This window comes from Thunnus thynnus, chromosome 12 (assembly GCF_963924715.1).
Source record: "Thunnus thynnus chromosome 12, fThuThy2.1, whole genome shotgun sequence".
NCBI classification, from domain to species: domain Eukaryota; kingdom Metazoa; phylum Chordata; class Actinopteri; order Scombriformes; family Scombridae; genus Thunnus; species Thunnus thynnus.
Window position 1 is genome coordinate 6733330 of NC_089528.1, and position 13888 is coordinate 6747217.

A 13888-nucleotide genomic window follows, 5' to 3' on the forward strand; every position below is an offset into this window, starting at 1 on the left:
CATGGCATCCATCCAACATTTGTTGAGATATTTCAGTCTGGACCAAAGTGGCAGCACTGCAGCTGAGCAGCACTCGAGTGAGGAAGAAATCCTGTGCAACCTTTGATTTTTTCTACATGGTTTGTATGGATTTTATTGGAAAACACCTCTCTCTGTTCGAGTTAATTAACGTTTTTTGCTACTGTACACCAACATGAAATCATGTTTCCCCACCTGCAGTTGCTAAGATGACTGAAAGCAACAAGAACCTGATACATCGTATGATGGCCTCGAATCAGGGCGGATTTAAACCTGACATTTGCATCTCTTGTTTGGCCACCCAAATGTGGATTTGCTGACAAAAGTCATGACATTTTATTATCCCTCACTTCCTCTTGTACTATATGTGTCTATTACAAATTACAATAAAGCTCTTCTCATTTATCCTAAGAATCAATTTTGTATGTTGCTATTTAAACTATTAATATCTACATGGTAAAGATTTATTTTCATTTGAATACTTCTAATTTGTAGACTGTAGACACATTGCATGCACGTTTTGGTGCTAATTAGTGTTGAGGAAATCATTTCATATAGTCTAAATGTTAAGGCATATTTCTACAAGTCGAGAACATTTTGATAGAAGTCTTATGTACTTCTGCTGCCAGTCCCTGCAAGATTGGCTCCACTGACTCCCTTTAAGCTTTGGCACTAATCAACTGTTTTTCCCTGATTCTTGCATAAACTCTTATATTTCAAGAAAAGTGGTCACTGATTTTTTTATGTCTAAAAATCACACATTATACTTAAAAGTATTGCACTACAGTAAGATACACATAGACACACACACATGTTCATGTAGTATCATAGTCTTCATTTATTTATTGCAGTGGCTGTAGTTCTGAGTTCTCCATTGTAACTAATAAGGGGTGAAAGGTCAGTCAGCAGTTACATCTTCTTGCTGGTTCTCTTCAGCACTACAGACCCTGCTTTAGAGGTCTAAAAGACAAAAAAAAGAAGTAAATTATTACAACAGGAAATAGATTATTCCAGTACCTTGTTATACTTCAATATAATATATAAATCAAAATATATTTCTATGCTCCTAAGTGAAATGATATAGTACAACAGCGTGAGTAAAATGTAAATGGTGCCTATAATAGTTCCCAATATAACTACCTGGTTATAACTATATCTGCTTTAGTTTGTGACTGATTGTTCCAACCTAAAATCATCGTTAAACAAATTGAAATTCACATTTGTATGCCGAAATACATTATTATACAGTTTCCAATCCAAATAAATGTGTTAACTTTTGAATATTGTCATTTTTAAGTTAATTCTTGAAGTTTTCAGAAAAGCTGAATCTGGAATGGAAACAAAAGGACCTGCAAATACTCAATCTCCGGTTACATTTGGAGAATCATCTCACACAGACTTAGGTTTAAAGTGAGACTGAGAATGAATTGCTTGTTAAGATCGGCCTCTTTCACACTACTCTGTGTGACAGAGTCTTGTAAGCGAATGCTTATCCCCGGCTGCGGAAATATAACATTAATGACTGTAATGATCCCTGCAGGGTGTTTAGTATAATAACTGCTGCCATCGTGCCTGGTTCTCAGCACTTAAAGCCTAAGTGAGTGAACGTGTTTACCTCGATGAGCTTGCCTCCGCTGATCTCAGAGGTGTGGTGGTAGTTGGGGAAGGTCACGTTCAGCTTGCCTCCCTCCATGTGCACTGTGGCCTAAAAACACACAGGTTATAATCAGTCAGGGTAGCGAGGAGCATTCATCCATCTATGTATCCATTCCTTTCTGCTGGGTTTGTAAGCACCTTCATGGTTTCATCCAGTTTTGGATTCCTTCCCTCCTACCTTGAATTTCTTTCCTCCGATGGTCTCCATGTCACACTCCTTGCCGACGGTGAACATGTTGGTGACTTTGGCGTTTGTGGGGTAGATCTGGGTCCAGGTGAAGTTATCGCCATCCTGGGTCACCTCTGTGATCAGCTTGTAGTCACGGCCCTTCTCAATGATGTCACTGGGGATACCTGGAGTGGGAAAAAGAAGAGAAGGGTGAGGTTATTAGAGCCCAATACCAGTTTAGACATTCAGAGATGCAAATATATGAAAGCAAAATGGATGTATTATTTGGCTGAAGAGGCTTTTTTGATTCAGTCTCACCCAGCAGCTTGCAGAACTCATCGTATCCCTCCTGGGATTCTGTTTCCCATTTTCCAGTGAAGGCCATTGTGGTGGTGTTGCGAGTGGAGGCGTGAGAGCAGAGATGCTGAGGCAAGCTGGGGGAAGAGCAAGGTACTGAGACCAAGACGCTTCCCCGTTTATATACTCACACCTCTCGCCACCTGCCTCATCTGCATGTGATGTCACAAGAGTGCAATCACGGCTGAAGATGATGATTACAACAGGCTAGGAGGGAGAGGGGCAATAACCCACATAAACGGACGTTTATTGAGTCCCCAAGCAGCGAGTAAAACAGTGACTGCTCAGCAGGTCAATGAACTCTCCTGCGATGGCTTTATGGTCACACACTCTACTTTTACTGCGGTGGACTCTAAAATCAAATAAGAGCTTTGTTTTAAAATACAATCTATCTATTTGAAGTAGTTTGTTATCTCTAAAAAGGAAACTGTCTGGTGTGTAAAAGAGATCACTGCATACTTATTCAAGGTCTTTATTCAGAGAGCAGCATCTAAAAAGTGCCAGACTATGATGAAAGTTTGTGACACAGTATGACTTATTTCATGAGCACTTTACAAAATCTAGTTATAAAACTTTAAATAATTATTTTAGTGTTTATTGTGCTCAAATGGCATGTATTCCTAAATAAAGTTGTGTTTGAAGAACAAGGCTGGTAACATTCTACATTTTTGTTGTTTCTAAATCCCATGAAAAGACCAAAACCAACAATGTGTAAGTTGGTCTCTCGATACTTTCTGACTCTCCCACCCTGTCTGTGGCTCTCAGCCAAGTCCATTTGTTTCTACTGAGGACATAAATAATAAAAACAGGTCATGAACATATACTTTATTTTGTAAAGAGGCTTAAAAGTTTCCCAAATCAGCTGCTCTCTGTAATTTTTAGCAAACATTATGTAAACCAGAGAAAATTGTGCTTTTGCAACAGAATGGTTGCTGCAAAGAGTCTGAGAGGCAACAAGAACTTTGCTGGAAAACTAACTGTCCCTTAACAAGCACATACTAGTGCTGTCACTTTTAATTCAAAATTTGACCATTTGAACTTAATCATAAAATCTGTAAAATGTGTTCAAAATTCGCCGTATGTGTACAACTCAAAGGTCCACTTACTTGCTTTTTGGAACTTTAACTGTATTTCACGGTAAAAAATGAACTCTCAAATTAACAGTCTGCAAGCACAACAGGTCGTGTCATGTACTCTGACAGGGAGGTGTTTGCAGTTTGTACTCTGATGCATTGCAGAAAACATTGCTGAACTGATGATCAATCATAATCATCAGACCATGTGTCCTAAAAAGAGGAAAGATGTGGATAAAGGTAAGGCTGTTTGGACACTTGTAAAGCACCTGTAAAACACAGGTGCTTTACAGTGATGTTACCACAATATCCCTCAAGTGAGGCAGCAGAGGCATTGAAAGTCAACAGGAAAACATCAGTTCTTTTCAGATCATGCTACAAGCGTTGCATTCAAATTATTTTCAACGCTTGACGTGTCAGTACCCATTTCCTCTAACTAGATTTTTTTGAAAAAGTGTCCTAAAACATACATGAACTAAATCAACAGTATCAAAACCTCAGCACATGAGGAGGAGAATGTTGGGATGGTGGAGGGAGCGGCACTGGCATGAAGGTGTTGGCAGCGTAGTAGTGACAAGTGTCAGGTTATAACGGCCATGCTGCAAATACTCATGAATATGATTGGACGTCAGTAATGGTGAAGCATAAATGAAACAGCTGATGCAAATCAGCTAATGACAGACACAACTTCAGTGGCCTCCCTGAACTAACTTTATACTCAGTGTGGCTCATTGCTATTCATGTTCAAGTACTACTACTGTGTTAATATAAATTTTATGGCTTTCAATTGAGATTTTTTCCCTATTTTCTTCTTTTTTCTTGATTTTCATAAACCATTTCCCTCAACCAAATGGATTAATCACCACAGATAATTAAAGGACTTCTAACACCAGATATGTGAAAATAAAGACATAAAGAAATGGAAAAAAACCTATAAACAAGTGACAAAACCAACACTTCTTCAATCTTCTTCAAGTAAAAACACTGTAGCACAACCACACCATTAACATAATTACAGTATAATGTTGCTTGTACACATTGGTGGCTGAAAATTGTCCATTAAGGTGACTACATGACTGAAGCACCCCAGGCTTTCAATTCTGACAAACTGTGAATAGGTAAAAGCTTTTGATGCTGCACTTAACTTCGATCTCACACAATACAGGCATTTTCACAGACCACTGATAGTGTTTCTAAATCATGAGAAGGCAACATGGCCTTGGAGCTCTTTATAGATACATAAAACATCATATTGGCCAACATCCTATAAAAGACACCCACTATCTTTATCTCTCTTTTACTCTCTCTCTCTCTCTCACACAGACACTCACACGAGAGGTCAGTGTTCTGAAGGGCAGAAATGCAGTAAAAAAAAAAAAAAAAACACCCTCCACTACCTTCCACTTTATATTTCTTTTACTTCAGCTAGGTGAATTGTGTTTGACAACGTTTCAGTTTGACTTTTAACCCTCTTGCCTTTGACCCTGCAGCGTTCACACTCTGGAGGCTGATGCAGCATTTTGTGCAGAATTTCCAAGCTACTGTATGATCCAGACTTTGTGATGCACATTTCCTCTTATGGTTTCCACAGATATTGCTCTAATGTGAGGTGTTGAATTTGTCTGATATTTCTGTTGTACTTTGTGGTAAATGTATAGTTGAACCTATTTATATATAGAAGATGAAGCATATTTTTATTCATATCTTGCCTTTATACAGCATGTCACTCTTGATTAGATCATGTCTTTCCTGAGACCATTCGTCCCTATTGAGCATAATGAGCTACTGCAAGTGCTGAAAAACAGACAGCAAACACATGGAAATAATAAATGATTAAAAAAAAACATTAAAAAAGTCAATATATTGCTCCAGGGATAGCAATGCTGGTCTGCTGGTCAGTCCAACACTTTAGTCTAGACTTAAATATCTCAATACCTATTAGATTAGCCTCTGCTGTTCTTTGTGTTTAGTGCTAATTAGCAAATGTTAGCATGCTAACATGCTACACTAACACGGTGAACAGTATACCTGCTAAACATCTGTATGTTAGCATTGTCATTGTGGACATATTAGCAATGCTAGCTTTTAGCTGCTGTGCTTTGTTGAACTTCTCTCTCTAGCTCTCTTTTTTTATTCTTTACACAACTATTTATGTCACTTGTGATGTACAAACAAGTTCACCACTATGAATGCTTTCAAGTAGAGACTGTATGAAAATATAATGAATGATTAGCATATTTTACCTCACCATATGACAGATTTTCACTCTGTCTTCAAGTGTGGCTTTTGGGAACAGCTATGAACACTTTTGTGTTAATTCTTAATCCTCAAGTTGTTGTTTTTTTTTTAGCTTGTTACTCCTTAAAGTGAAGCAATGAGGGATTTTTAGAAGACTGAAGACATATTTCACAAGAAAAAGCTCAACATTTGAGAAAAGTCAACTGTAACAGATTTTTTTTTCTTTATTATCCCCATGTTGGAATCCCCTCTGTATTAACCCATTTACACTTAGCTTACACAACTTGTAATGCAGAGATAATGTCATAGCTCTATCACATTGTAAAGTATAGACATTCACATCAAATCTGCCACCATGTATATATAAAGAGGCAGTGTCGGACATATAAATAACATGTATAAAGTTGAGAGACAGTGAGGTAATTTAGTGTAATCTGATGTAATGAGAGGCTCTCTGTACGTACTACTAAATGTCTTGGCATTCTTGTTAAATAATGACGTGTTTTATGCACTTGTAGCCTATCTGCAGCCACCAAAATTTAGTTTTATGCAGACTCTTATTTGTTTCAAGGTCAAACCACATCAAACCACAGTAGTAATAGTGAGCAAAGTACAATTGTCAGAGTTTATTGTCGATGTTGTAACCTTGTGGTTACAGTTTAATAGTAGGCTGTAATTTAAACTTTTGCTGAAACATTCACTTTTTTTCTGATCTCTAATTCCCCTGACTGTGAATCCTACTAGACAATGAGTAACTAGAATTTCTTGTCACACGTCAATGAAGTCATGCTTTACTTTCATCTTCCTTCTTGTTTTATGATAGACATCTTTCAGTGTATGCAGAGAAGGAGGGAAAATGAAGACAACAAAGAGCTGATGATGAATACAAAAAAACAAGAAAAGAATCAACAAGAATATGAACAAGTGAACGAGGAGTTAACGAAGAACAAGAGAAGAGGGGGAAGGAAGAAAAGATTCTAAAGAAAGATACATATAGATAGATTCCTTTTATCTACAGCTATAAAGAGGGGATTTGCGATGGAGGAATTAAAGGAGGGGAGGCCTTGATATGCAAATGAAGCTGCTGCTAATCAAAGCAATAAGATTAGCCTTCCAAATTGAGATGAAGAAAGGCTCCATTATCTGGGCCGAGTGTCATGTTTAATAACGCGGAACGGCATGATAATTCACCAGTGATGCAACTGTAGCCTATGTGTGGGTGTGTATGAGTGTGTGTGTGAGAGAGAATGTGTGTGTTTGCGTTTATGTGTGTGTGAGTGTGAAAGGAAGAGAGAAAATATATATAGAGAGAGAATTAAACATGTGAAAGACAAATTGTGACCTTATATGAGTGTGGGCATGGTTGTCACCTGACACAAGTGTGTGTGTTTGTGTAAGAGAGAGAGAGAGAGAGATAGTAGAGGGAGCAGAAAGCTGGTGCCCCTGGGAAAAAGTGTGTGTGTGTGTGTGTGTGTGTGTTTGTGTGCACATGGTTGGTTTTGATGCAAAAGTTTCGTGCTCTGCTGTAAATCTATGCTATGCTGTATAAAGAGATGACTGCATTAGTAATGGTATGGTTAATGGAGCTTTAGGCAGACACTAGTGTATGTTCACACACGCACACACACAAACAGACAATGATGCCTCACTCAAATTTATTATTGTAAGAGAGTGATAAAGACTGTAAAGTATGACTGAATCCACTCAAGGTGGTACCACCAGGGTTAAAGCACATAAAGAGGCTTTAAGAAGTCCATATTCCAACATGTGATTGACTTTGCACTTATCTTTTCAGGAATATTTTAGAGTGTCCTCGCTCAAGTAATGGCAGTAGCTTCTCTTTCGCTGATTTGTAAAATCTCTTTAGCAGATACAACTGAAGTGTAGAGTAGTAAGTATTGCATTACTATAAATAATGGCCCCTTTCAGAGTGTTATATCTTTATTATATGTATCTCATTGGATTATTATGAATTAATTAGTAGCTAAATTTTAGTAGCTGGTCAAGGTCGATGTTAAACTTTATACACTTCTATAACAATGGATCATATTTCACAAAATGATTGTGTGTTTTGTATGTGAAATTTGTCCAATGTGTCCAAGTAGTTGATTGTAGTGGAGAAATACAATGTTTCTCTCTAAAGTGTACTGTACTAGAAAAGTAATAGCGCACTACATGGAAATGAAAAGTGAAGAACCCAAAGCTGCACTGTATTTCATATCAAAAAACGAAAAAAAGACATAGTGTAATGTGAGAGGTGTCATTTGTTGTGAAGAACCCACAGAAAATCATCCGACTGCAGTTCCACTCAGCTCTACATTTTAGTTTCTTTAAACAAGTTTTGATTTTTACAACCCACAACTTTACTGTTTAGTAAGTCTTACTGCTCTCATCAGTGTTATTTCTAGCTGTAGCTTAGCAGGAGAACATAGTGGAGCGTTTCTTCTCAGGAGTGAATATTGGTCTTACATTTTTAAAGTTGCCCCTTTCAGAGTGATATATTATTATGCATGTAAATTGAAGCTAATTTAAACTACTTTATATACTGTTGGATGGTTGTATTCTAACAATAACAATGGATTATATTTCACAAAATGGTCACATGTTTGTATGTTAAATCTGTATCTGCAAAGAAAGTAGTAACTAATATTTGCCCAATAAATGTAGCGGAGTAAAAATAACAATTATCCCATCTGAAGTGTAGTGGAGTAGACGTATGGCTTAGCATTGAATGGAAACACTCAACTAGTGTACATGTTCCCCAAAGTTGTACTTGATTTAATGTACTTAGTTACTTTCCACTACTACTTTGGATTTTTGTGCTCTCCCACAACAAAACAACTGTGCAATGATCTAAGACACTGTTTTGATCGGATCTCTCAGAGTTTCAGATGAACAAGAGAATGTTTACATTCATTTTACATGGTGCACCACAAAGTCAGATTACTGGGGAAATTATATCAACTGCTTTACTCCACAAAGGGAGATTGACTTTTTTCTTCAAGAGTTTTTCACAGATGGTAGAATTACTAAAGCATATGGAAAACTCACTTGCAAAAAATGTTGCTTCCTTGGGAAACCAAAAGAGAAAACAAAAACATGAGATCTGTGTGGAGAGATGAGGAGACTGTAATGTTCCTCATATGAATTCCTCAATGAAACTGACAGAAATGTCATATTCCCATCATGTTTTCTTTGTTATTTTTCACAGTTTGAGGTTTGACTGGCTCTCTTTTAATCACACCATCTCGTTGTGCCTACTTCTAAAATGGTTCAGTGGCCCTGATAGGAAAAATAGCATCACCAGCTGTTTATCTTGATGAACCAACTCCAAATATTTGCAAAATGTCAGTGAGTGGAAATTAATTAGAATCTTCTTTTACCAGTATTCTGGACATTTGGTTAAAATGTATGCTAAATTTACATGGAAACCAAGCTAATGGAGGGGAAGAATGAACAAACGCAGTAGAAACATCTTCTTTGAGATAAAGTAGTTTATGGCAAATTGGAGAAAAGGTGATACATCTGAGACATGCCAGCAATACAACTAGCGTGCAACACAGGCCACCAATTGTTTATGGTAATAGTACCAGTCTATCATAACTAATTTGACCATGACTATTGATGGCTGAAAATGCTGCACATAGCACCTTTAACTTTGAAATGCCTGACAGGCAGAGCTGCCTCAGTAACTCGGGCAATGAGCCAATATAACCATTAAACACGGAGACAGAAATAGGCCACAGTAGCTGCCATCAGTAAGCATTCTGTTGTCGTTATCTGTACTGTTTCTCAATCCATCCTGACAGCCTTACCATCCTTTGGGGAAGGAAGAGGCAGTCACTGGTGATTATAAAGCCCCCACCACCCCCACCTCCACCCCTCATCCAGGGACCCAAATTATGCCTGCATTAATATTTCATATTACACAGGACTTGCAGAGAAACCACATGTGTACTCAGCCCTTTGTCTTCATGTCAAATGAAATATGCTCGGCAATCATCAGAGGGTGAACTGAGGTGGTGTGAGGAGGGGGAGGAAGGGAGGGGGGGGGGTCGAGGGAGATGAGAGGAAAGGATGGTTGGAAGGAGGCAAGGGAAGATGAAGAGGACAAGAAGTAAAACCAGACAAAAAGTGGAGAGTTGAGGGGAAAGAAGAGGAAAGACAAGGTAAGGAGATGGAAGAGATGGAGAAGATATGAGAAGAGAGATGAGTAGGAATTAAAGTACAGGTGAGAGGAAAGAAGAGGAAGGGAGAGGAGTGAAGAGGAGGCTGAGGTAGAGTAGAGAGATAAAAGATGAGGAGAATAGATGAAAGGCAAGTAGAGAGGAAAAGGAGATGGGAGGAGAAGAAATACCTTGGTGCTTTTTAAATCATGTAGAGAGGTGAAGGCGTACGCTGGGCTGAGGACGAAGAGCGCCGTTAATACATATTTTAGTTAGCCTTTGGTTAACAGCCAGTTTGATATTATATTTTCAAGAAACAATGAATGATTACAGCAAGATAGAAATATGGTTAAAGGTGCAATGTGTAGTGAACAAATTAGATGTACCGTGTTAGCAATTTCATCTCAGTGTGATCACTGCAGAGATATGTATGAGTCTATATTATTTTAGCACGTAGACTGGGAGTAGATGATTCATGAATTACCTGTGTTTTATTCAGTGTTACAAAAGTGTGCAAAAGCCAGGAAACTTCACACTGAGGAGAGGACTTTTTCAGTTGCTGTGTGTGGTCACTGTGCCCAGGTGCTGATGGTCAGAACCCCCAGCCTCACCACCACCCCCCACCCCAACAGAGAACCCCAATATCATAGCTTCAGAAAGATCAGTCTATGAGAAAAGCTAACTGTGCATTAGCCCCAATGTCTCCTTTTCTGTTTCTACATGTGTAAATAGAGATTATACGGTGTGTTAATATGACAACTCTGAAGTTGTTGGAGGGGATTTTTGATTGAGCAAGGCTGTTTCCCCATGCCTCTAGTGTTTGTGCTTAGCTAGGCTAAACACGTTTTGAATGCATTATGGAACACATTGAAACTAAATCCTGCTCTGACAATAAATCAGCAAAGTTTTGAAAATTAGTGTTTTCTTTGAAGAGAAACTACACTGCTTTTACACATCAAAGTCTTCTTACAGGTCTTGTAGAGCACTACTGCTCATGTGAAAAAAATTGTAGAAAGTCTTATGTAGCTCCAGGGGGAGCTGCGTGATATCTTATAAACTGCCTCAAGTAATGTCACTTGAGTCAGCTGGGAGCTGGTGGCTACAATGGGAAAATCAAAGACGCCACATTTTGACAAGAAAGAAGAAAGCATGGAATCTGGCTGCTGCGTATATTTTGATCCTTTAAATAAACTGTCCTGTAAATTGTTGGACTACTCTTTTTATTCAGGAATCAAAATGTGATATGCTATACCCTCTTGATGCATAAAATGCTACACTACCTATAGATTTTTGTTTTTTCTCCATTACTTTCCCTGTGTGTCTACCACACATGGAAGTCTATTTCTGTGTGCCATACTCTTTGTCTCTCCCCTTCCTCTCTTGTCTTTGTCCTTTCCAGTCTGTCCCAGAAATTGCTGAAGACTGAGAACGATATGGATAGTTCAGAGATGACTGAAAAATGGGTCTGACAGTTGCCATACTGACCTTAAATTGGTCTTAACAAGCTCCTCAAAGCTCACACTGCAAAATATATGGCATGCTGGAGATGTGAAACTGGACATTAAAGACTCCTGTTGGAAATGTGGCTGCACACAGAGTACAAAATGGTCTTTTATAACTGCAATCTTTATAATGACAGAACTTTCTTTATCATATAAATCTGTAACTATAGAAAACCTTAAAACCTCATTAAATATGGAAATTAAAATATGTGTATCTCAAAGGTTTATCTGTACGCCTATCCATAGCTCTTTATATTACACACAAGATTCAATATTGATTATATCATGTTAAATATATGTTTAGTAGCCTTAGAGGCTAGATAAACCACTTTGTTTTCATGATATTCAATTATTTTTGTTAAATTTATGGAACAGATTATGGATGACTGTAAAAAAACCCCACCAAAAATAGAGAACGGAATAAGAAAAAATCATGTACTTTCAGTTAAATGTGACTAGATGTGATTAGGGAAAACAGTTTAGACACAGTGATTGGTTCAGTGATTGGTTGAAGGCTTTGTATGTGAAATGTGTGTGTGTGAAGTGTTTTGTAATGTTGGGTTTGTAGTGCTAGTCATTTTAATTTTGAAGGCTGTTATTTGACCTGACCTGCTTGCTGAGATACATAGAAAAATACACTATTTTTGGTGATGCAAGAAACATTCTAGGTTTTATTTGCTGGCTGATGATGTTAATGCAAAAGTTTTAATAAAATCCCATTTTTATCTTGTAATACTGGCAACCAAAAGTGCCAGTGTGAAATCTTATTGTTGTTATACATGTAACATGTTCACAGCAAACCACTTACAACTCTGGCCAAAATGTCCTCTTTGTGGCTTTTCGGAGTGAAGATCGAGAGGAGATGTATGTGATGTAAAATGTTCTGATTTTTCTTAAATTAACAAATATTTTATCTTCAAACTAAAATAAGCACTTGCTTACTGATCACGTTTGATTCATCACTGTCTGTGTGCATATAATATTTAGTAAACACCATAGACTATATAAAAATATGGACATAGTTACCGTGACGTCACCTGTTGGTTTCTGAAGAGTGGTTTTGAAGCTCAAAGTGAGCCGCTCCGGCCGTCGCCATCTTGGCAGTGCGTGACGCTGCCTAACTCCCAGCCAATCAAAATGGGCAAAGAGGTGGGCCGAATGACTGACACAAGCCACCTAACGGCTGGCAGACCTGTCACTCAAAGCAGCCATGTCCTTCATTATGCATAACTTTACGGCTTAATAAAATTTAAACGGGTGAGTTATAAAAAAATTCATCCCCCATACAGTTGTCATGAAAGGGGAAATTAGCTATAGAGACCAAAACCATTTTTTGTACCAGGCTGTAAACATGTTTATTTCTGCAGTGATGTTGGCCATTTTAACAAGGGGGTCTATGGGGAATGAATCGCTTTTGGAGACAGCTACAAGTGGCCATTCAAGGAACTGCAGATTTTGGCACTTCTGCATTGGCTTCATTTCACAACCCCAGAAGTTGCTGCTTGGTAAACACCCAAGAATTAAGGCTGTCGCATTTTCAAAAACTTGAATTCGAACAAATTCGGACTAATGTGATCTGTTTAAACTGATTCAAACACAACCCACATGGCTGAATACTTAACTATGCTGCCTCCACTACCACATTGGGTGACTAGCCAATATTGCTGCAAGGCAGTTACATTTTATAAAGGTGTGATATGGCAGGGGCAACTCTATAAAGTTAGCAAACAGCCTTACCTTTACCTGTATGATTATGGTGTTGAATTCAAAATGCTTCCTCACATTACTTCTCAAATGTTGTGATTATCTGTTCAGCATGGCTCACTAATTTACCCCATTTTGAATTAATGAAGACAGTTCACTGATAGGTCAACCAACAGGTTCTCATCCCAGGTCGTCAAATACCGACATCTTGTCACGTCCCTCTGGGTTTTCAACTAAATCCAATGTAGACCCATCCGCAGCAGTATTATACGCTCAGAGCAACTGGTTAGGTTTAGACACAAAAACACATGGGTAGGAAAATGGCACCTTATATAGACGTCATCGGTCTCATGGCTTCTAATAATAACGAAGATGGGTTTACATTGTAGGGATGTGCAGAGATCCCAGTATTTGTATTTGTATCTGTATTTGTTAAGGCAGCAAAATGATTTGTTTTTGTATTTGAATAAAAGTGGAAAGAGGCTTAAAAATCCTGTTTTTGTTTTTATTACGCTTTTAATTTTAGAAAATTAAAATGTCCTAGATCATAGATGACTGCGCTGACTACTGAGCTAAAAGTTTACTCATTGCCTCATTGCTGACAGACCTCTACTTATTTATACACCTATAACACAGGGACAACATACAGTATAATGTGTAGGTAAGAACTTCAAAGACAATTCTTGCTTTGCACTTTTCATTTATTTCCTATTTTTTACAACCTAACTTTGTGGAAAGGAGAAGGGGAACAACATTTATGGAGAGTCCCTTGGGAGCACTCGTGTGTGTCAGTAGCTCAGTATTATCTCTGGGGAACACCCACAACACCAGGAGTGATGTCCAAATAAGGAAATGTGCGTCATGTAGCAAGTGGACGTGACTCCCCTAGTTGAGACCTGCTGATACATGTAACAGCTGAGCAGAAGAGCGAGACAGAGATAGCAATGTAACCGACCTGCACACTGGTATTTAACATGGATTTTTTTTTCTTCCCGAAAACAAATA

General features: G+C 38.1%; 1 pseudogene; it reads right to left on the reverse strand.

The window, feature by feature from the left end:
• Positions 1–832: 832 nt before the first annotated feature.
• Positions 833–2373, reverse strand: LOC137193391 (gastrotropin-like; annotated as a pseudogene).
• Between the last annotated feature and the right edge of the window lie 11515 nt (positions 2374–13888).